Below are 22,819 nucleotides of genomic sequence, written 5' to 3'. Positions count from 1 at the left end.
ATTCTATTACAATTGTGACTGCTTTGGGATTGATAGCACAGTTTTCATCCATCACTACTCGCCCTCAAGTGGCATGATTCCATCTCACTTGTAGTGTAAGAACCTTACAATAGGCAACAGCCAGCCTTGTTTGGCTAAGTGAGCAGAGCCCTAGAAGACATAAAGATATACTGCCGCTAGGAGGTGGCTGTAAAGTATAGAAAGAAAACAAAAATACAGCGATTTTTCAGTGAAAGCACCATGTTTTCTCCACGCATCAGCAAGTTTCTGGCTTTAGCTTTCTGTGTAGCATCTTGAAAAGACACTTGGTTTTCAGGATGAAAGCAAGAGTAGGAAGATGTACTTGTTTCTCAGATACAAGGCCGGTTGCTTCTAATTTCACTCTGCTGACTGGTTGGACCCCCTGCATCTGTGTTAAACCACAAAGACAGAAATTAACACTGTACTCTGAGTTGACTGGGGCATCATCACTTCAGACTGTTGGAAACTGAAGTTGTGTTGGCGACACAGCCCCCTGGGTGTCCTGGAGCTGTGAATAGGACTGTGCGATGGTGTCTGGGCAGTGGGGGGGCTGTAACAGGGCCGATGGCTCCGTTGCAGAGCATGGAATGCAGGGAACAGTAGGGGATGTACTTGGTGCCTCCTGGCGCTCAGGTGTTCCCAGAAAGAGCTCAGCGTTCCTGACAGGCTAGGTCTGAGCTCCTTCCACGCTCTGTAACCTAAGCTCTAATCCGTCTCTTCCCAGGGAGGCACTCGGTCACTACGGAGTGTCCACCTGAGGACAGGTTCAGCACCACGCTGTCCCAGGTGACGTCTGAGGGTTACACCAACTACTGGTCTCACAGTAAGCACACTTCTGAAGATGGAAAATTACACTGGCTCATCCAAACAAAGTAATCTTCTGTGGACGAGTGACATGAAAGTGGTTTTTGTTCGTCTGAACTGCGTTCTAGGTTCCCATCTCCATGGGCTCAGAGACCTCACGGGTCTAACATACCAGCGTTGACCAGCCCCTGTGCCCAACTCAGGGCAGACCTGCGATAAATGCTGATGGTCACCTCGGTCTGTACGGCTGTGCGCCGGCTGTTTACTCTTCATCCGGTTGTCAACTTCTGACTCTTAACTGGTACAGACCGTTCACACATCATGTGATTGTGGACACACTGGATTAGATCCACCACCTTGCTGTTTTCTATTTGTTCTGGTTTCCTCTGCTGCTTTCCCTCAGGTCATCTGAGCATTTGTTAACCTTTTTACTCTCTGAATTGACTTGTATTTATACCTATGTGTGTATGTGTACATATACCTCTATACGTATGAACACATGCATGTATCATACATATAGGCATGTGGTGTATTATGCTTATATACATATGTATACATATATGTTTTTAACTAATTGCCTTAGGGTAATTATATGAGGTGATGGAAGTGTGGGGGAATAATTGTGAAACATATAAGTGTATCAAATCAGTACATTCTACACCTTAAACTTACACCTTGTTGTGTGCTGATTTTACATTCATCAACCTGGAAAATAGGAATCAGGGGACAGGCAACAGCACTGTCAGCCCCTGGGCACTGGGGAAAGCTCACTGCAGCTCGCAGGAAGGGGCAAGAGCAGCAGCCACCCCGGGGTGCAGCAGAGACGTGTCCACACTACACCAGGCAGACAGGACCACCTCAGAGCTAAGAGGCTGCCCTCCCATGACCGAGGGGCCAGGGCCTCTCCGTGGCCAAGGCATGGCTTGACCAGAACAAAAGAACCCCTGTTCACCCCCAGACCCCGTCAGCACAGGATCCATGGCACATAGGCTACAAGAGACAGACTGGCAGAGGGTAAAGGGTGAGAACACAGCAGGCACCAGGAAACGCATCCAAACCAGCCCTCACCCTAAACACACCCTGAACACCCAGACTGCTAGGGGAATGTGAATTGCCGCTGAGCCCTGAGCATTACCATAGCAACAACACCTCCAAATCCAGCCTAGCACATAATTAGATTTGCTCAGACCCTTGCCTAGCAGACAGAGAGGTGAGCCAACTTTCAGGTCCATACACTATTTACTTCTGTATCTACCATGCTACCCAAGAGGTCCAGATTTCATCAGGATTCCACAAGGAAGATGAAACATCCAGCAAAATACACTTCAAGGAGTCAAAGTAATCATGAGAACCAGACTCGGCTATGAAACAGATGCTAGTACTATCAGAGAGGGAGCTAGGGTAATTGTGATTAGTATGTTAGAAACTTAGCTTCTCCCAACGCATGAAAGTGAAAAGTGAAAGTGAAATCGCTGTTGTATCTGACTCTTCGAGACCCCATGGACTGCAGCCTACCAGGCTCCTCCATGCATGGGATTTTCCAGGCAAGAGTACTGGAGTGGGGTGCCATTGCCGTCTCCGATAATGAAAAAATGGGTAATGTGCATGATCAGAAGGTTAATTTCAGCAAAGAGAAACTGAAAGAAACAAGGAAAGGGGCTAGAAGAGAAAAATAAATGACAGAAGAGGAAATCCTGTAACAGGATAATCAGAGAAAGGAACGAAGGAAAGGGAAAGGGAGGATCCAGGGCTGCAAAGACAGACCAGCAGGAATGTCTCAAACTGAAAGCAGAAGACAAAGCCTAGTGTGCGTGTGCTGGAGGAGGGGCGGGAGCTCCAGACGTGCTTGCTGTGCAGGGAGGCGTCTGCATAATCGGAATCCCACATGGAACGAGTGGGACAGAGCAGGAGGAATATTTAATGTAACAGCAATGGAGGGCTCTCCCAAGTGAATGACAGACACCAAGTCACACACTCAAGAATCTCAGAGAACACCAAGAGAGATGAACACAAAAGAAACAAATGAACAAATACATTCCGAGGCACGGCACAGCAAACTCCTGAAAACAAGAGACGAGGAAATCCTCACTAAAGCCTGCTGGGGGCAGGAGAACAACTGGAGGAGCAACTATGGAGTTACCATGACTCAGAAACAACACAGAACAGAAGATGGTGCAGAGACATCTTTAAAGGAGAAAAGGGGGGAAATTCTGTCGATCCATAAACCCAATTAAAATATTATTCAAACTTGAAGAATCAATAGAGACTTTTGCTGACAAAAATAAAAAAGGGGCAGTGAAAATTTATTTCCATTAGACTTAGAATCCAAGAAAAGTAAAAGGCAATTTCTCAGGTATAAATAATATGGTATCAGACAAAAATTAGATCTACAGAAAGAAATAAAGAACACAGGGAACGGAATAGTTGAAGGTAGGTGAAATTTTTTTGCCCTGTTTCAGTCGTTGTAACAACAATGGACTGTTTAAAGCAAAATTATTAGCAGTGTTTGTGGTTTTACAGATTATGTAAAATGATACGTATGAGAACAAGGAGAAAAGGATTAGTGAGGATTTAGGGATAAACCTAGTCAGCGGTCCTTGTGCTAATGTGAATGGCATCATATTACTTGAATAAAGGGCTCCAATTAATTAAAGGTATATACTATACACCTAAGCCAATGAGTTAAAAAATATATATGTAAACATATGTATATATGCATAATAATTGCACCATATGCCTACATGTATATGCATGCGTTCAAATGTATAGATGTGTATATATATAAATACACATATATATAAATACAAATCAATTCAGAAACTAAAATGGTAAACGAATACTCAAATAACCTGAAGGAAAGCAGGAGAGGAAAAAACAGAACAAATAGAAAACAGTAAGATGATGGATTTAATCCAGCGTATTAATGATCACATTACACGTGAATGGTCTGTACACGTGTGCCAGCTAAGAGTCAGAGGTTTACAGACTGGACAAAAAGTAAACAAGAAGGCCCAGCACACTGCTGTGTCAGAAACCAACTTCAAAGACGAAGACACAGATAGGTTAGAATGGAACAGTCTGCAAAAAGACGAGTCCTGCAATTGTACTCGAAAGGCAGCTGGAGTAGCTCCGGGGACACGACCGTGAGGTCCGCGGGAGAGCGCCACCAGCAGGGCGCAGAGGGCACGCACGCGGTGGGAGGTCTGCTCCCCAGGGAGACAGGACACCAGTGTGCACACAGCCAGCACCCGAGCTTCCAAACACGCGAAGCAAAAGCTGCGGGAGACCGAGGCAACACAGGGCTGTCCACAGTCACAGACCTTATTCCTTTCCCAGTAACTGACGGAACAGGAAAACTGAGTATCGGTGAGGGTGTTCCTGGATCTTCTGAACACGACCATCAACGAGCACAGCTAAACTGATTTTCATAGACTCCTCCACCCAGCAAATGGAGAACACATGCCTCACACACATGTGGGGCTTCCATCAAGACAGATCAGTTTTTTAGCATAAAACAAACCATGACAAATCTAAAAGATCAGAGTCAAAAGACATATGTTCTGAGACCATAAGAGAATTAAACTAGAAATCAATAACAGAATGATACCTAGAAAATCCACCCAAAATGCATGTTGGAGAAGGGAGAAATTTTCCTTACCAAAAATTTACAACCAATGAGTGTAAAAAAAAAAAAAATGAGGGAATTAAAACCATTATCAGAACATCACAAGAATAATAGATACAGGCAAGTTCAGCCAATGAATGTTAGAACCGGTTGGTAAAATACAATCTAGAAACAGATGTTTGCGTAATGTGGACGTTCTTCTATCCAAAAGGTGCTGGTTTACAACAGAAAAGGTAGTGTGTTGGGGGCCAGAGTGAGGTACTCCGCCCGTGACAAAGGTCATGAGGAAGGAGGCTCAACATACGCAAAGGCGGGATCAAGCCTCAGGAGTCCCCCTGGAAGTCCTTGAGCGTCTACCCCCATAACCAGAGCCTGCCTACTTTACTACTTTGTGCTCTCACCTACATCTCTGACTTTACAGGGGGCTGTCCCCCACCACCTCTTTCGGAGAAGCAGTTAACTTAGAGCTCCAGTTAATAAAAACTCCTGGGCGTGATAAGAGTGTTTTAACCTACAAACTCCTCTGAAGGTTCTCTAGCCTGCCTGACAGGCTTGTCCGGCCACATGTGATTGCTCACAGCCTCCCAACCGTGAGAGGCACGAGATGCTTTAAACCTTCTAAAAACAGGTTCCTTAGAAAAGTTAGAAAACTATTAGTATAAGTATAATGGGCTGATTAGAAATTGTATTGGTGAAGGGTTTTTCATTTGTTGAGCCAATGTTTGTTGCTAAGTCTCCACATCCCCTGCCCTTACACACGTTAACGAATATATAGAAGAAATAAATATTAACCTTTGATATTAATCACGTTAGACCTTAGGCTAAGTAAATTCTTTCCTTAACTAAAACCCACTACACCGTCACCCTATAGGAATGTAACTTTATTTGGGTGGTGTCTGTTTTAAGAATAATCACCCCTGGAGAAATAAGTGTCCTGGTTGACTGACCGTTGTCACAAGGAGAGGGTCGTAAATTGTCAGCAGGCCCCCCCTGGCCAGAAGATGATGTAACACCCCTAAGACCTCTGTATACATTTGTGTGAAGCACCTGACTTTGATAAAAGTCAGGACTGCTGTCCCCACGTGACTTTTGTATAACATCTCAGTGTATAAAAACAGACTCTGGAAAATAAAGAATTGGGATCAGTTTCTCGAAATACTGGTCTCCCCATGTCTCTCTCTCTTTCACTCTGGCTGAGTCTCCATCTGGAGCGCGGAACCCACCATGCTTACTAATTATGCCTGGGCTTCTAAGATCCGACCGGGGAGGCCTCAGTGTCTCCTCTCCTTCGGGAGAACGGAAGGACGCCTGCGGCCTACGTAAGTGGTACAAACTTCTTGTCTTGAAGTTTTATTGGTCTCCCGCGTAAACCAAGCTACTCAGCCTCTTTTCTCCACTGAATTTTCCTACTGAGCTATCCTTATTCTATTACTCTTTATATTTTAATTAATATCTAATTGAAGCTATTGTATCCTGACCCTCGCCGACGCCGTCCCCGCTTCGAATACCCTGGATCAGCCGGGGCAGGATCCGGCAGTAGTGCCTCCACCTTCTCAGCTTGGCTTCGTGCCACGTAAGGAGACACAGCAGTGCTGTCATACGTTATCTCTGTGCAATCTTCCCCAAAATTCATCACCTGAGCTTAACCTCAAGAAAAAGAAAACAAACCCAAAATGAGGGCTATTCTTCACTCCCTGATCAGCACTGGTCAAGAGTCAGGGTCACCAGAAACAAGCCCACAGGGAGGAACTGTCAGTTATGGGGAAAAAGAGAGAAATGGCCACTCAAGACAAGGCGAGGCTCTGGGCCGGACCCTGGGACTGTGGGCAAGCGAAGTCCACTTAGATTCTGTTCACATGTTAATTCTCAAGTGTGAGATGGTAACAGACTCGGAGCTGTGTGAGGAGCATGTGTTATCTCCGCAAGGGCTCTGTAGTCTACAATACTCTCAAAACAAAAAGTTTAAAGAAAGAAGACAGAAAAAAAGAAAAGGTAAAAAGCCCAAAAGTGACACATGGGGAACACATAGCAATATAATATGGGCGCACGTGTGCACAGCTGCTCAGTCCTGTCTGACTCCTTGTGACTCTGTGGACTATAGCCCGCCAGGTTTCTCTGTCCAGGGGATTTCCCAGGCAAGAATAGGAGAGTGGGTCTCTATTTCCTTCTCCATAAGGTGGGTACATGAGCCTAAACAGAGTGATGTTTTTATTTAGTATTAGTGATGACCTGCCAATTAAGAGACAGTGATGGTCACACTGAACAAAAAGCAAGACCAACTTACAAGCTGTTTACAAAAAATGCACATTAAATAAAAAGACACAGATGAAAAAACAAGAGTGGGAGAGTGTTTGCTATGCCAATATTAATCCTAAAAAATACAGTGAAAGTATTAATATTCAGTACAAAGAATATTACCAGGGAAATAGAGAGACATGTTGTAAAGATGAAATAGATGGTAAATTCATCAAGAGGACACAATGATTTTAAATATGCATGCACCTAATACATAAGGGAAGCGAAAGGCAAAGGAGAAAAGGAAAGATATACCCATTTGAATGCAGACTTCCAAAGAACAGCAAAGAGAGATAAGAAAGCCTTCCTCAGTGATCAGTGCAAAGAAATAGAGGAAAATAGAATGGGAAAGACTATAGAGATCTCTTCAAGAAAATTAGAGATACCAAGGGAATATTTCATGTAAAGATGGGCACAATAAAGGACAGAAATAGTATGGACCTAACAGAAGCAGAAGATATTAAGAGGTGGCAAGAATACACAGAAGAATTATACAAAAAAGATTTTCACAGCCCAGATAATCACAATATTGTGATCACTTACCTAGAGCCAGACATCCTGGAATGCGAAGTCCAGTGGGCCTTAGGAAGCATCACTACGAACAAAGCTAGTGGAGGTGATGGAATTCCAGTTGAGCTCTTTCAAATCCTAAAAGATGATGCTGTGAAAGTGCTGCACTCAATATGCCAGCAAATTTGGAAAACTCAGCAGTGGCCACAGGACTGGAAAAGGTCAGTTTTCATTCCAATCCCTAAGAAAGGCAATGCCAAAGAATGCTCCAACTACCACACAATTGCACTCATGTCCCACACTAGTAAAGTAATGCTCAAAATTCTCCAAGCCAGGCTTCAACAGTACATGAACCCTCAACTTCCAGATGTTCAAGTTGGTTTTAGAAAAGGCAAAGGAACCAGAGATCAAGTTTCCAACATCCGTTGGATCATTGAAAAAGCAAGAGTTTCAGAAAAACATCTACTTCTGCTTTATTTACTATGCCAAAGCCTTTGACTGTGTGGATCACAATAAATTGTGGAAAATTCTGAAAGAGATGGGAATACCAGACCACCTGACCTGCCTCCTGAGAAACCTGTATGCAGGTCAGGAAGCAACAGTTAGAACTGGACGTGGAACAGACTGGTTCCAAATAGGAAAGGAGTACATCAAGGCTGTATATTGTCACCCTGCTTATTTAACTTATATGCAGAGTACATCATGAGAAACACTGGCCTGGAAGAAGCACAGGCTGGAATCAAGATTGCCGGGAGAAATATCAATAACCTCAGATATGCAGATGACACCATCCTTATGGCAGAAAGCGAAGAAGAACTAAAGAGCCTCTTGATGAAAGTAAAAGAGGAGAGTGAAAAAGTTGGCTTAAAGCTCAACATTCAGAAAACTAAGATCATGGCATCCAGTCCCATCACTTCATGGGAAATAGATGGGGAAACAGTGGAAACAGTGAGAGACTTTATTTTCTTGGGCTCCAAAATCACTGCAGATGGTGACTGCAGCCATGAAATTAAAAGATGCTTGCTCCTTTGAAGAAAAGATATGACCAAAATAAACCACATATTAAAAAGAAGAGACATTACTTTGCCAACAAAAGTCCGTCTAGTCAAGGCTATGGTTTTTCCTGTGGTCATGTATGGATGTGAGAGTTGGACTGTGAAGAAAGCTGAGCGCCGAAGAATTGATGCTTTTGAACTGTGGTGTTGGAGAAGACTCTTGCGAGTCCCTTGGACTGCAAGGAGATCCAACCAGTCCATCCTAAAGGAAATCAGTCCTGAATATTCATTGGGAGGACTAATGCTGAAGCTGAAACTCCAATAGTTTGGCCACCTGATGAAAAGAACTTACTCACTGGAAAAGACCCTGATGCTGGGAAAGATTGAAGGCGGGAGGAGAAGGGGACGACAGAGGATGAGATGGTTGGATGGCATCACCGACTCACCGGACATGAGTTTTGAGTAAACTCCAGGAGTTGGTGATGGACAGGGAGGCCTGGCGTGCTGCAGTCCATGGGGTTGCAAAGAGTGGGACACGACTGAGTGACGGAACTGAACTGATCCACCCAATAATATATTTTCAAAATAAAAGAAACAAAAACAGTTAAAATAGAAAGGTTATATAGACAGCTACAAAATTATCGTTAGAATTTTCAATATTCATCTGTAAGGAACAGAACAAGGAGACACAAAATCAATAAGTAGAAAGATGACTTGAATAGCACTATCAAACAATTAATTTGATCTAACTCAAATTAATAAAATGCTGCACGTAGTGGCAGAATTGCATTCAGTTCAAATGCACGGGGAATATTCAATTTGATAACCCTTTTGTCAAGTTCTAAATCTAAAGAGAAAATAAATCAGTCTGAGAATATTTGTTGACCACAATATAATTTAGAAATGAGTTATGAAAATATATGTAAAAATATACAAATATATGAAAATCAAACAATATAATTCTAAGTAACCCATGTGTCACAGAAAGAAAAGCACAAGGGTAACTAGAAAATACATTGAAAATGAGAACACAGCATACGGAAATCTGTGCTATCTAGTTAAAATAATGCTACCTGGAAGTTTCTGTCTTTACATGCTTATAATTGAAAAAAAAAGACCTAGAATTGCATAAATTAAGCCTTTACAGTGGAAAAAGAAGATCGAAATACCCAGAGGACATAAACTGCAGGGAAGAAAGGGAAGAGTGGAAACCCTCAGACTGCGCAGACATTAACACCGAAACGACTCGTCGTGAACAATTTCATGCCGAAAAGTTTGGTGATTTCAGTGAACTAGATTAATTTTGGGAAGGACAAAAAGAATGAATCAATATAAAATATAAAATTTGCATAGTCCTACTGCTACTGCTAAGTCACTTCAGTCGTGTCCGACTCTGTGTGACCCCAGAGACAGCAGCCCACCAGGCTCCCCCGTCCCTGGGATTCTCCAGACAAGAACACTGGAGTGGGTTGCCATCTCCTTCTCCAATGCATGAAAGTGAAAAGTGAAAGTGAAGTCGCTCAGTCGTATTGGACTCTTAGCGACCCCATGGACTGCAGCCTACCAGGCTCCTCCATCCATGGGATTTTCCAGGCAAGAGTACTACACCTATTAAAAGTATTAAATCTACAAAAAAAAATTTCCCACAAATAAAATGTCAAACCCAGACAGCTTCACTGAAGAATTTTTTCCACATAAGTGTGAAATAATACAAATAGTACTCAAATTCTTTGTTAAAATAGACCAGGGAGAACATTTATCCAATTTATCTCTAAAGCCAACATTACAATATCAAGACCACAAAATAGTTAAAAAAAAAACAAAAAAACTATAGAAAGATATCCTCCATTAAATGGAAGCAAGTACTTAATAAAATATCAGCCAATGCAGTGCAGTAAATACACAAAGGAACAGGAAGCGCATGCCAAGCGGGGACTTGTCTGGGCGATGCAAGTGGGGAGGCCTGAACCCAGAGTGGGGTCTCCTTCTCAAAGGGTGCCCCCCACAAAACGTCCCTGACACGCAGGCAGTCCCTGCGGACGAAAGCCATCACCACACAAGGGCAGAGTCGCAGGTCACCGTGCAGACCAGGGAGCCAGAGACGGGAGGGCTAGCCTGGCGGGGCCACAGTCTCCAACTGCCAACTGGAGACTGGGGTTCCCTCCACCCCTGGCCCCTGGGGCCCAGACCAGCTCTTGCCTGGGTCCTGGAGAGAGGGGCATGGGCACCTCACCCCCACCCCAGGGCCTCCTTCCTGGACAGGAAGCCTCACAGGCCTGAAGCTGCCCGCTGCCCTGGGGGCAGGGAGGGGGCGAAGCTTCCAGTGACTGGAGCTTCATCCTCCCCTCACCCAGACCCCGAGCCTCCCTCACCTGTCGGTGGTCCCAGGCTTCCTTACTTTCCAGACAGTAATTCCAAATCATCCAGACAGAGTGACCTCTCCCATGCTGGGTCCCTGGTGGAAGGCAATTTGCATCAAAGACAAATGAGAGTAGCCTCAGGGCCAAGCAGCAGCAGCTGCCAGTCACCCCGCCCGCACAGTTAGCCTCATTAGTAAAAGTCAAATGTGTCAAAAGTGTTAAAATTACAACATTAGGTCCAATTATCATGTCACAGCAGTTCGGGAGGTTGTCCAGGGGGTATTCATTAGCTCAGAGAATTTCAGGGGCTCCCTCCCTGCACATTGCTTCGGAGGCATTACTTTCTCTTCCTCCTGAAGATTAAACACTTCCTTCCAGGCTCTGTCTGTAGGCCGTCTCCTCCCTCGACTCCGCTGGGCCTGGCCAAGCTGGGCTGAGTTCGGGTGAGGGCGTGAGGCAGGCAGGCACCAGCTCAGCAGCCGTGTCCCCACGGTGTCCTGGATCCTGGGGCGGGGGTGGAGGGGTGGTCAGTACGCCAGCACACCCAGGCTCGCAGCCCCGCTGCCATCCCCGAGGGGCCCGGGCCTCTCTGTGCAGGCGGCAGGCGCCAGCGCAGCCTCAGGCTGTCTCCACCTGGACAGAGCGGTCACCCTAGGTGTGTGCTGGTGAATGAATGGAATCCCCCGACGAGCCCTGTGCCGCAGGGTGACAGCTCATGGCCCCAGCGATGCAGGCAGGGGCTTCAGTCTCCAGGGTGGGCACAAGCCCTCGCCCCTTCAGAAGGAGGCTCTGCCTGGAGCCCACTGCCCGCCCCGTGAACACCCACGAAACTGAGGCGAGGGGTGCTCACGGGGGCACAGAGCAGGGGTGCAGGTGCTATTAGCCCCCCTTTTCCGAGGAGAAAACCAGTGAAGAGACAGGACGGTGCTGGTTGTTACAGAAGCTGGAACCAAGGGTCTTCTGTGCCTCACCCAAGACCAGCGCTCAGGGGCCAGCCACATGGCTTTTGCGTGTTTGTGGGGGTTGGCTGGGCCTGGGTCGCCCCTGACATGGAGCCAAAGGGCCCCTTGAAGATTCAGGGATAGGGGAGCAAGAGCCACATGGCCCAGGGCCCTCTGCCCCGCGCCCCGCTGGTCTCCCCAGTCCTGCACACTGCATCCAACCCAGCAAAGTCCACTTCACACCACACCGCGAGCCAGGTGAGTGCCCGTGGAAGGCGGTGCTCCTGACGAAAAGGCACCATGGGTCAGGCTGGGCAGGGATCCGAGAGCAACAGGAACTGCATGTGAAGGTTTCTTGTGGATTTGCTTGGGATGCAGATTTGAGAACGGTGAACCCTGCTGCCTTCCTAAATCTCCACCTGTGGGGACAAGGAAGGTCCAGGCTGTCACCCGGTCACCAGGGACAGCAGGCCTCAGGGGAGCCCCAGACCCGCTGTTTACAGTGCCTGCAGCCTCAGGGGCAGCCAGCCCGCCCCTAGCACCTCTGCCCACGTCAGGCCAGCCTGGGCCACTGCCCCACCTCCTGGCCCTGAGGGTCCGGACAAGTGCTGTGTGTGGAGGGGGTTTCTCGGTCTTCACCTCACGGCCAGGCTTGACTCCTGGAGCTTACAGAGACGCAGCCAACCTGAAATGCAGTAACACAGGGGAGGGCCGGGGCACGGCCTCCTCCTCCAGGCTCCCACGCTAGCTCCTCATCACTCTCTCAGGCCTGCAATCACTGCCCAGGCCTGTCACCAGCCGCTCTTGGGCACACACTCAGCCTCACCTGCTTCCAGGGAGCCCATCCCTGATTCTGAGCTCCCTGAGCCTCTGGGGTCCAGGCAACCCTCGACGGGCCTCCCCTCTCACTGTGAACCTGAATGACGTGCTGCTCACCTGCTCTGCCTGTGAGTTCAGTTCAGTAGCCCCGGCCCCGCACCCCACGGTCTGTCTGCGACAGAAGACAAGTGAACAAGCCACAAAGGTCACAGTTCACGGGAGGAAGTCGGGAGCTTGTTTTTCTTCCTTACAAATCACCTTGTCTTTACATAATGGCTTTTTTCCATTTGGGAGATTACTAAGCTAAAACTTAGTACATGAGAGATCCTTTCTTCAGAAAAACAAAACCAAAACATATTCACAAACATAACATTTTCCATGGAATAGAAGAGCTTCCTTAAGTAACCCATCCCCATGGGGGAGAAGAAACCACCTCCTTAGGAACCCTGCTCCCCACCCTTCTCCCATCACCACCAGGTCAGTCACACCCCACCCCACCCCACCACCATCACCAGGTCAGACCTGCCCTGCCCCCTATCACCACCAGGTCAGCCCCGCCCCCATCACCACCAGGTCAGCCCTGCCCCGCCCCCATCATCACCACCAGGTCAGCCCCGCCCCACCCCCATCATCATCACCAGGTCAGCCCTGCCCTCCCATCACCACCAGGTGAGCCCTGCCCCCATCACCATCAGGTCAGCCCCGCCCCACCCCCATCATCATCACCAGGTCAGCCCCGCCACACCCCCATCATCATCACCAGGTCAGCCCCGCCCTGCCCTCCCATCACCACCAGGTGAGCCCTGCCCCCATTACCACCAGGTCAGCCCCGCCCCATCACCATCACCAGGTCAGACTTACCCCGCCCCTCCATCATCACCAGGTCAGCCCCGCTCCCCCATCAACTCCAGGTCAGGTCCTCTCCCCCATCATCACCACCAGGTCAGGGCCGCTGTCTCCTCTGTGCTGACCCTCCAGCCTCATCACTGAAGCGTCCAGTGAGAACTACCAAGGGGACAAGTCCCCCTCGCACGGCTGAAACTCAGCTGTCAGAGGCGCTGGCGTACCTGGAGCAGCCCGGGAGGTTGGCCAGCTCTGCCCGGGGCCCTGCTCAGACGTCCCGGCTCTGCCCAGGCCGAGCCTCCAGGCCCTCCCTGCCCTGCCACCACCAGCCCAAACCCGGGAGGCAGGGCCTTTGGCACAGCCTTGGGGAGGGGGCTTCTGTGGACCACCTCCTCCAAGTGCCGAGTCTCTCGCCCACCCCTGAGGTCCCCACAACCTTCTGGGAGAGCGATGGCTGCTGAGAAAACGTGAAGGACGGCAGACCCTTCCCTCCAGGATTCACCTGAGCATGTTTCTCAGCAGTGGGCTCTCAAGGCCTCCCTCGTTTCTAAGGCAGGTCACCCGCCCCTTCACTGTGTGCCCGCCTGCTGCAGTGATTCCCGAGACCCTGCCTCATTTCCACACAGGAAAATGAGGGAGGTGGGCGGGAGACCAAGGGAAACGAAAAGGAAGTGAGCAGCCGGGGGAAGACTCTGAGCCGGGGCCTCCGGGACGCAGGTGCACATACCTCCCGGGAACCGGAAGGGCTGTGCTCCCCGCAGCGGCCTCAGGCTGCTCTCCCAAGCTCTGCAGCCTGGCCCAGCATGGCCAGCAGCTGCCTGTGCGGTGGGAGCACCCCAGGCTCTAAGGAGCCAGGCTGCAGCCCTGTGCTGCCCGCCCCTGGTGCATCCTCCCGGCCAGCCGTGGCCACCTGCACCGAAGGGGCAGACGCAGGCGTTTGTGGACAAAGCGCCTGAGGCAGACACGGAGGCAGCAGGTTGGGGGCGAGGGGCGCTGCTGACGGGGAGGCGCCCGCCCAGGCCCACCTGGAGAACCTGTGCAGCCCAGGGTCTCCGTCAGCGTGGAGGCAGGCTGCACCCAGGCCCCTCCGGCCAGTCTGAGCCCACAGCCTCCCAGCTGGCCACCCGCACCAGGCCCCTCTCCAGCATCCCACCAAGGGACTAATGTTTACCTTCCCTTTCCACTCAGAGCACGCGCTCACTCTTCCCACCTGGCAGCTAAGTTAGGGTTTCTGGGTCTGGGGTGTTTCCACGTTTCCAGGAAGCAGGGTCACAGCCCACTTGGTTCTGCCAAGTGACCCCGAGCCATCCTCAGCTACGATGGTCCCGGGGCAGAGCCATCACCTGCAACCAGGGGCAGCCCATCTTCAGGGACACGCGCTGCCTAGATGAGGGGAAGTGAAGCTGGCTCAGGGCTTGCAGACTCAGAGCTTTCTCCCTTGCTCTCCTCATCCAAAACAAACTCATCTCGGAGTCAAAAAGCCTCTGCTCTGCCACTCCCTGTGTCTCTGAGATTTAGCCATCACGTCGGAATCTGTTTCCTCCTCTAAACGGGGGCTATGAGGTCCCCGTCAGGCTCGGCTCAGACGACACAGGTGGAAGCAGTCTCTGTGCCCCGCAGTGCTAGTGTGGTAACAGCCGCACCAAGACGATCCCCAAACAAGGCCCTGGGCCTGTGTCGCTCCTGGGGCTGGCGGCACAGGTGGGGAAGAGCCAGGAAGAAGGCCCCACGAGGCCACAGTCTGGAAGCACCGGCGAGGTGGGAGTCAAGGGGATAAAAGTCAAAGATAATGTTAGCTCTAGTGACACGTGCTGCAGATTACACACACAGGTTCAGACAGCCCCTGGGCTGGGGTGGCCTGAGTTCCAGCAGGTCTGTGGTGTTGTGGTGTCCGAGCCGAGACCCTGCGGTCGGTCAGCTGGTGGACAGGAGCATGGCGGGGACAGGGTGGGGGAGCAGGGACCACAGAGGGAGAACAAGGCCAGACTCAGGGCCTCAAGGACCCTGCGACAATTGAGTCTGACACTGAATGCAACCCCACGAATCTTTCTATGTTCTATGGGAGAGCGAAGGAGTCTAAGAATGTATTAAAAATTCCCATGAATTTAGGCAAAGGTGGTTCCTTAAGCATGGTGACAAATAGCCCCCAGAACCAGCTCTAGTCAGTCAGTCAGCACAGGCTGGGCGCTCAGGGACACCTTCTCTGGGACAAGCTCTCTCTCTGGAGTTTCAGAGCAGGAGCGCAGCTGCAGGCCGCAGGTAAACACACGGCCTGCTGTGTCCTCGCAGAGTCTCGCCCAGCCTCTCGGCTGGTGAGACGGGCCCCAAGGGCAGGAAGTTTTCAAAGTTCGATTTTAGATTGTTTTCCTCCTGGAGAAACTTCTGGCTCCTTGATAAAGTTTCACCATAATCTATAGTCTTGTGCTTTGCTGGGAGATAACAAAAAAAAGCAAAACACTGACTCTAACAATGGCCATTATGGGAAAGGTGTGAAAGGTCAAAATCACTATGCACAAGTTTACAAGTATTTCAAAAAAAATAGGAATCAAAACACCAAGCATTTAACAGCCAGCTGCCTAATGGGTGTGCGGGGGTCTCAGTGCTCCAAGTCCAGGACAGCCCACATCAGATGCTGTGCCCTGTCCAACCTGCTCTCACCAGTTCTCCTCTAAAATACCGAATTTCTTTACATTATTTGTTTTATAGTTCAATCGTCAGTCCATCAAATGGGGAAGACAGAGACATAAAATTTGAAGTTCATTTTAAGTCCAGTGAAAGGCGCTTCTCACTTCTGAACGATGGGTGCATCTATGCTACTTGAAGCCATTATGTTTGGGATAATCTGTTAGAGCAGACGTAGAAACGAATACAGCTACATAAGGCAGTTTTAGAAAGCTTTCTTTGAAGAGCAGACTAAACAAAGATTTGAATTTGTAACTAAATAAAGATAAAGTGTTTTCTTCAGAAAATATTCAAAATGCATCCTGGAATAGATCTCACAAGGGAGGTGAAGAAGCCTTATCCCCCCCCCTTTTTTTTTAAATAAATGTGCTCAAATCTGATTTAGAAGATTCAATTATCAAATAAATTCAAATATGAATTTTCAAATTTAGAAAATAGCCAATATATAACTAGACATTCCCAGGTAGCCTTAAACAGTAAACAAGCTAGAAAAACAACTGGGCAGCCTGGAGCCTCTGTGCTGGCCTCTGGAGGGGAGAGCGGCCTCACTGCCAGTCACGCTCCAGAGGAGCTTCCTGGGGGCAGCCACCCCTCAGCACCCACCAGGTCCCCCAGATCCAAAGGCCACTCACAACCTGGCTAAAGCCCTGCTTTAACTGTACCATCCAAGTGCCTCCTGGACACCTCAGAAGACAGATTATTTTATAAATTCTTAAAAGCACATGTGGAAATATCAGAGTGATCATTATGACATTATTCAGTCAGTTAAGAGTGCTTGGGGGAAAAATAACATGAAATAAATCTTCATTGCAAGGGCATCTTTCATTCCCAGCATGTGATTATCTGTCACTGAATCATCAGTTTTATTTTTGTGTGTGGCTAAGACTCATTTTTTCTAATAAAAGCAAAGTGTGGCGTGAAGCGAACGAGCCTGTTTCTGTAGAAACGGGGCCTTCTGCCCTGCTCTGTGTAACCCCCACCACAGCCCACCAGGACTGCCAAGGCCTCTCAGGGTGAGTCCAGCCTGAGTCCCCCCCCCACCCCCCCGGCCACCTGGAGCAGCTCTGACCCTCGGAGTGTGGTGTGCAGAGGGGCCCTGGCAGCCCACTGTCCCGCTGCTGCTGCTGAGGCCCCGGGGTCAGGGGGAAGGACCACCTGATGCGTGAGTCTGGCCAGGGTGGACAGTCAGGGCTGGCTGGTTTACATGGTCCCGGTGGGCGGAGCCTGAAGGGAAGTGGGTGCAGGGCCGTGGGCACCCCAGAAGGATTGAGGCCAGCACAGGCATGCTGCACACAGACAGTTCTCTGCTCTCAGCCCCGCGGGGCAACCTCAGCCTTCGCCCTGCTGCAGCCACACTCGGGGTGGCCTTGGGAGAGGCTGGCGGGGGAGACCCTCCCAGTGAGCAGAGCTCCAAAGGGCACGGGGGTCACCCAGGGTGCGGGAAAGAGAAGGGACCTCAGCACAGGAGTGGAGGACGTTATGGACTGCTGGGAAGGGCTGGGCCCACTGGGTGGTGACCCTGGAGATGGCGGAACTGAGGACAAGCAGGTCTTGGGCCGAGGTGTGTGGTGGGCAAACGGGGCAGCTGTGATGGGAGACCTCCTGACTGGGAGGCGCTGGACGGCCAGGCAAACGCGTGGCCAGGCCCACGGATGTGCTTCTGCTGGAACAGAGGCTGCGGCAGGGCTGGGGCAGCTCAGGGCTGAGAGCAGGCCCCCGGGTCCCCGCTGCTGCACTGGTGCTCTGCCCAGCACCCACCCTGCTGGCACCCGGGCCCAGTTACGAGTGAGACCCGGTGATTGAGCACAGGAAGCCCACCCGCCAGAGCCCACCAGACGCCTGCCAGCACTGGGACCTGGCAGAACAGCCTGGGCTATCTGCCTGGCCCTCCTGCCCGCCCGGCCTCAGCCGCAGCGTTTCCCAAACCCCTGGGGAGTGTGTGGCTCACAGCCGAGGGTCACACACTCACTGGTCACACCAAGACGTTTACTTTCCAATAAAGCTGGTGACCACAGGGCTCCCTGATGTGTGCACCCCTGCCACCCAGAAACCACCAGGCAAACAGCTGAAATGGACTGTTGGCGGCCCACTGCGGTGCCCACCTAGAGTGGATCTTCCTGAGGGGGGCGCCCCAGGAGGCGGAGCAGACTTGGCATCACAGCCTGTCGCAAGCCCTGCACCCCAGCAGGCAGAGCGCAGGCGCCCAGGAGCCGAGCAGTGGGCAGAGCGGCTCCCAGAACTGCAGGACTGGGGGCCCGGCAGCTGGGCCTCTCAGAGGCCAGGCTTCTCCAGGGACAGAGTGGGAATCCCACTGGCCTGTTTCCAAGACTACCACCAGGCGCTTGGGGCCTCGTTTTCAGGGGCCCGTGTCCCCCGTCAGGCGCGGGCTGGGCTGCGGCTGCCTGCCCACAAGGCGTTGCCTGGGGACCCACTGGGATGCTTCCAGAAGGCACTGCTCTGCCCAGTTTTGGTGGAAATGGGGAAGGGCAAGAACTGAGTGCCAGAGCAGCAGGGGCAGCAGGGGACAGGAGCCCATGCCGGGCCGGGCACCTAGGCCCTCCCACCGCCCTCCAGCTTCAGGGTCCCCCCAGTCAGAGGACCGCTGGGCTCGGCCGAGCTCCTCCCAGAATTCACAGGACGGGACGGGTCTCTGACAGCAGGAGTGACTCGGGTTTTGGCAGGAGGGCGTGGAGAGGGCAGACAAGGGGCAGAGCTGGGGTCTTTGGGGTAGAGGGAGGAGGGGAGGCTGGGAGGGACAGGCGCTCCCCCTCCATGGCCTCCTCCTCACCTTCCCCAAGTCCTCAACATGTGGGAAGACGCCGCCTCAACGTCCACAGCGAGAGATGGAGACACGTGAGCCAACTCAGAGCTGTGGGCCCACAGAGCTGCAGCTCAGGTGGCAGAGACAGTGAGGACCCAGCACGTGGACTCGAGCCCCAAGTCCACCGGCCACCAGGTGGACATCCGGCCAGTGACTCAGCCTCTCTGGGAACTGCACTCCTTAACAACAAAATTTGAGTGATGAAACCAGCCGCCGACAATTCCTTTGCGATGAAGATCAGAAGGGAAATGTGTGAACATGTTTGAATGTGAAAATGTTAGTCGATCAGTCCTGTCCAACTGTTTGCGACCCCATGGACTGCAGCCTGCCAGGCTCCTCTGTCCATGAGATTCTCCAGGCAAGAACACTGGTGTGAGTAGCTGTTCCAGTCTCCAGGGGATCCTCCCAACCCAGGCATCAAACGGAGGTCTCCTGCACTGCAGGCAGATTCTTTACCATCTGAGCCAATACCATTCTAGAATATTCTCCTGCCCTTCCCAGCCCCAGGCACTCCAAATTTTAAAAGCCTTGGGAGTTTCCTATTGAAACCACCTTGAATCTGAGAGCTAAAAAAAAGAAAAAGACATTCCAGTGACTTACGGAGTGGGTGGGAGAGAGACTGAGAATACCTGAGGAGGTTTCAGCGCGTGGGAGGCGATTCCAAGTGCCCAGCAGGGAACAGGATCTTCAAGTCTCATGGTAGTATGTGTCTGCTATTTTTAAAATTCTACCTGGTATATAACTAGAGAAAAGTTTAAATTGAAACAAGGAAAAGACAGGTTAAGGAGAAAACAAAAATCACTTTATGTAAGAGCAGAGTGAGGCCCTGGAGAAGATCACTGAGCTTGGGAAGTTCCTGCTGCAGAACATCTGTAAAAAGAGAAAAAGGCAGTTTTCTTGGAGCAGGAGGAGGGCTGCACGAACAGGTACTGTCCACGCCTACATTGGGGACGCCAGGAGCAAAGCGGAAACAGGCTAGAGCAGCACAATGATTTCGCTGTTTACAGTTGGTTCTAACTCGTTTAGATGAGTTCGCAGCTTTGCCTCGACACAACTACTTGAGATAACTTACAGGTTAAAGGCAATTTCTAACTTGGACTTGGGTTGGCGGGAAAGACTGGGTCATGATGCTGACCAAACAGTTCCAAGATTAGGTCCTCTTCTCGGAGTGCAGAAGGGCCTGTCTGCTCTCTGCGGGCCTCGTCCCCTAAAGGCTTGGTCCCGCAGAGCAGCAGGGAGCCCCTCACCCTGTGAACACTCCCTCCCTGATCGTCTCTGTCTTAGGATCCGAGTGGCATGATGCTAAACCCTTCTGTAGTTTCTATGGAAACCATGGGCTCTGTGGATTCTCCAGGGGCCCTGGGGCCAAGGAGGCTCTGCAGAACTGATTTTTCATGCCTCAGAACTCACCCTGGGTGCAGAGAGGTCTCTGACAGTTTCCTGGGTGGCTTCCTGGGTGACAGTACCTTTTGCTCCATCCATCAGGACACGCACAACATCTTGGCCCCTCTGCTGCACCAGCGGCGGGAGAGCGAGGGTAGGACACGCCTCCGGCAGCTGCACGGGCTTACGTGACTTCCTGAAGGCATCGCACAGTCCTCAGGGTGACAGCCACCACGACAGCCAGGACGGCAGACAGGAGGATGGAAGGTCTGGTCCACAGACCCAAAGACGAGAACTAAGGAGTCTCCTGGAGAGCCTGTGCTGGGTCCCCAGAGCGCCGGGGCTCACCACTACACGGACAGCTCAGGTGCTCAGATCAGTCCAGCTCAGTCACTCAGTCATGTCCAACTCTTTCCAACCCCATGGACTGCAGCACGCCAGGCCTCCCTGTCCATCACCAAATTCCAGAGTTTGCTCAAACTCATGTCCATTGAGTCAGTGATGCCATCCAACCATCCCATCCTCTGTCATCCCTTTCTCCTCCTGCCCTCAATCTTTCCCAGCATCAGGGTATTTTCTAATGAATCCACTCTTCACATCAGGTGGCCCAAGTGTTGGAGTTTGAGCTTCAGCATCAGTCCTTCCAGTGAATATTCAGGACTGTTCTCCTTTAGGGTGGACTGGTTGGATCTCCTTGCAGCCCAAGGGACTCTCAAGAGTCTTCTCCAACACCACAGTTCAAAAGCATCAGTTCTTTGGTGCTCAGCTTTGTTTATGGTCCAGCTTTCTGATCAGGGGACTGAAAGTGTCAGGCGGGGAAGACTCCAGGGCTACTGCGTCAGCAGGGACTGGAGAGAAGGCCACCCAAGGTGACTTTGGTTTCCAAGTCCTTGAGAGTCATGACATTTTAGATGAAAGGGCACATGTGGAAGCAAGTGATTTTTTTTTTTTTTTGCACGCCTGTGTTCTGCGCTCACATGAGTAAAACTGAGCTGATAGGAGGGAACTTCTGGACCATGGAAAGCCTCCAGGCTCCCCAGCCCACACTGACTCCAAGAAGAGCTAGAAATATAGTCACACACCCTGTGTTTTTAGGTCAGTTCACTGAGGCGACTCTAGACCTGGCTGCCACTCGAAGGACACAATCTTAATTTCAGTACAATTTCCAATGATCCCGTGGCTTTCACACTTGGTGCAGCAAAATCACCTATGGATTTTTGTAAACAGGCCTGTGAATTACACCTCCTACCTTCTGATCAGAATTTTCCAGGGTGAGGCCTGGGTACAAACACATAAATCTCCTCCGATGACCCTGAAGCCCGGAGATGCGGAGTCCCTGATCTCATCTGAATCGTCCTCGGCAACGCCACGCGGAGCCCCAGGCTGTCCCTGGTGGACTCAGATCCCTGACATGACGTCTGTGAGGTTGTCAGGCGGACCTGCACCCTCAGCGGAGGGTGGAGGGTGGTGCTGGGGTCTCTCTAGCACGGTGGGGGCTGGGCAGGACCCGGACGGAGCAGGGGTCTGCGAGGAGGCAGCTCAGGCCTAGAAGGGGGTCTGAGGAGCCCAAGATGTACAGGGAGGAGGCGGGGTGGTGGTCTCCTGGGCTGTAACCTCTACTCTGGAAGCCTTGTCTTATTTCCTCTTTCAAGGCGGTACTAGATAGAACTGACCCGGCAGGTGCAGTCAGGGCCCGTCTGAACGCGCGGGGAGTCCAGGCTGCTCCCGCAGCTCTGGGGAAGACTCCCTCTTCAGTCTGGACAAGCAGTGACCCCTGAAGGGGGGCGGGGGGGGGGGGTCTGGGTCCTCTCCTGTCTCTCCCCCTCAGGTGGGATCCACAGGCACAAAGTGAGTCCCGGCCCCGACTGCATCTGGGTGCGCCCGGCGCAAGGCCTGTGGCGGGCTCCCCCGACCCCGGGCGGATGCCTCGCGCGTCAGAGTTACAGAAACTCGGCCGGCCCAGTGGTGCCACAGCCCACAGTCCTCCCCCCGCGTCCCGGGCGGCCCACCACACCACAGCCACCGCGTCCCGGGGCTGGGGGAGCCTGAGGCAGGCGAAGCTGGCTGGCGACCCTGCAGAGAACCAGCCCCGCTGCTCTCCTGGAGGCGCAGCCCGGCAGAGCAGGGGGCTGCCAGCCACCCTCCCCTCCTGGATGAAAGCCGCGCCGGCCGGAGGGCTGCGGACCTTCCGTGCAGACCGACTCCCCCGGCCCCATGCTCCTGGCCCCCGCGGCCTTTGGTCCCCGGACCGATGAGGACTTTTGCTGCAAGAAACGCTTCGCAAGGAAGGGCAATTTCCATCCCCTACCCTCAAAGGTCTGAGAAGGTCTGGGCAGAGCCAAGCTGGTAAACAACCGCTTTGTAACAGTTCTGAAGGGGGTGAAAGGGTGAGAGAGAAGTCTGAGGTGCTGCCTGAAAATACCACATCTGCCGCAGAGACTTTCCCTGGAGCTGCCCTCTGCCCCGGGATTAATTTCTTTCTGTCTCCTTTGGCTCACGGGGGCTTCCCTGGTGGCTCAGACGGTAAAGAATATGCCTGCAATGCAGGAGACGCGGGCTGGATCCCTGGTTTCGGGAAGATCCCCTGGACACACTGCTCACGATTTTTCTTCGTCTGAGCGCTAAGAACAGCGACTTCGCCCTGTAGCCACCCCCTGAGAACGCCCACGTGACCCTGAGACTGAGGGTGGGGGCGCCTTCTAGTCTCAACGATCCGCAGG

The 22,819-nt window shown here is 51.4% G+C and overlaps 1 long non-coding RNA gene across 9 annotated transcripts; it reads right to left on the bottom strand.

The window, feature by feature from the left end:
- Window positions 1–222: 222 nt before the first annotated feature.
- Window positions 223–16,230, bottom strand: LOC147358916 (uncharacterized). Of its 9 annotated transcripts, XR_015141721.1 has the most exons (6): window positions 12,488–12,882; window positions 12,132–12,236; window positions 11,795–11,970; window positions 10,952–11,114; window positions 10,623–10,705; window positions 223–409 (listed from the first exon to the last, which is right to left on the bottom strand). It is a non-coding gene; the product is annotated as an uncharacterized LOC147358916 (long non-coding RNA). The 9 variants fall into 9 exon arrangements; XR_015141720.1 differs by having other exon boundaries at window positions 10,623–11,114; XR_015141726.1 differs by lacking the exon at window positions 223–409 and adding an exon at window positions 12,893–13,028 and having other exon boundaries at window positions 9,170–11,114; window positions 12,132–12,216; window positions 12,488–12,542.
- Between the last annotated feature and the right edge of the window lie 6,589 nt (window positions 16,231–22,819).

This window comes from Bos grunniens, chromosome 15 (genome assembly GCF_055505025.1).
Source record: "Bos grunniens cultivar Pamir isolate PY7600 chromosome 15, Bosgru_T2T1.0, whole genome shotgun sequence".
Lineage (NCBI taxonomy): Eukaryota > Metazoa > Chordata > Mammalia > Artiodactyla > Bovidae > Bos > Bos grunniens.
Note: the sequence above shows the minus strand (reverse complement) of the source record. Positions and strands in the feature narration are given on the sequence as shown.